Genomic DNA, 1218 nt, shown 5'->3' with positions numbered 1-1218 from the left:
TGGGAGAGATATAGTAGCAGTTAGCGATCTCAGGTACGCGTTTAAGGCCTAATCAGACTCTTGGCCGCGGGATGGTTGACGACGGTACGTCCGAGAAGGGATTCTGATGTACCTCTACAAGTATCACAGGAATACTCAATCCCTACATAAGTGATATGCACCGCTAGTCTAATGGTTAGGATATCTGCCTTCCAAGCAGATGGTCCGGGTTCGATTCCCGGGCGGTGCAGTTCGTATCAACGAGAGAAGGGTCTCTAGGCTATCGTAGAATAGTTATGCTCAGCACGTCAGGGCGATACAGGAGTTTCTACGTATGAGCAGCTTGGCGCAGTGGATAGCGTGTTGGGCTCATAACCCATAGGTCCTTTGATCGAAACAAGGAGCTGCTATTCATTACAATACACTCGAGATGGTTATTAAACTGAGAGGTGCAGCTTATCGACTGCATAGATCAGTCTTACCGAAAAATTTCCACTAAACAGAGTCGGTGTTTTCGTACCATTCCGTGCGGTTGGCCCAACCGTGCCAGTTCAGGGGAAAAACAACATTAATAAAGCGTTGTCCATGCATAGAAAAGAGCTATTCACCTAGAGCAGAACTCCTTGCAGGAATGATGAATGACCGCCCGGTACCTCAGAACGCGTTGCGGAGATGAAACAACAGCCCAAATTCACGAGCCGCCGCATGCGGTTTCACAATGTGCTTGCAAGCAGGAACTTCGATATCACGAAAAAGTTGTGCAGCTTGTGCCGAACTAGCTGTAGTATGCGATGAGAACCTTACCAGTTGGAGCTATCAACCGAGATAGAATGCGGCCTACCATGGGAGAGATATAGTAGCAGTTCGCGATCTCAGGTACGCGTTTAAGACCTAATCAGACTCTTGGCCGCGGGATGGTTGACGACGGTACGTCCGAGAAGGGATTCAGATGTCCCTCTTCAAGTATCACAGGAATACTCAATCACTATATGAGTGATATGCACCGCTAGTCTAATGGTTAGGATATCTGCCTTCCAAGCAGATGGTCCTGGTTCGATTCCCGGGCGGTGCAATCCGTATCAACGAGAGAAGGGTCTCTAGGCTATCGCAGAATAGTTATGCTCAGCACGTCAGGCGATACAGGAGTTTGTACGCATGAGCAGCTTGGCGCAGTGGATAGCGTGTTGGGCTCATAACCCAAAGGTCCCTTGATCGAAACAGGAGCTGCTATTTATCATA

General features: G+C 48.7%; 4 non-coding genes across 4 annotated transcripts; all 4 read left to right on the top strand.

Annotated features, from left to right (window-relative positions):
- Window positions 1-157: 157 nt before the first annotated feature.
- Window positions 158-229, top strand: Pmar_PMAR011440. The gene has a single exon. It is a non-coding gene; the product is annotated as a tRNA-Gly (tRNA).
- Window positions 230-316: 87 nt separating this feature from the next.
- On the top strand, window positions 317-389 carry Pmar_PMAR011439. Its single transcript has one exon. It is a non-coding gene; the product is annotated as a tRNA-Met (tRNA).
- A 590-nt stretch (window positions 390-979) lies between these two features.
- Pmar_PMAR011438 lies at window positions 980-1051 on the top strand. The gene has a single exon. It is a non-coding gene; the product is annotated as a tRNA-Gly (tRNA).
- An 86-nt stretch (window positions 1052-1137) lies between these two features.
- On the top strand, window positions 1138-1209 carry Pmar_PMAR011437. Its single transcript has one exon. It is a non-coding gene; the product is annotated as a tRNA-Met (tRNA).
- Window positions 1210-1218: the final 9 nt, after the last annotated feature.

Source organism: Perkinsus marinus (genome assembly GCF_000006405.1).
Source record: "Perkinsus marinus ATCC 50983 genomic scaffold scf_1104296969780, whole genome shotgun sequence".
NCBI lineage: Eukaryota > Perkinsozoa > Perkinsida > Perkinsidae > Perkinsus > Perkinsus marinus.
The sequence above is the reverse complement of the archived record's forward strand: the minus strand, read 5'-3'. Positions and strand labels throughout refer to the sequence as shown.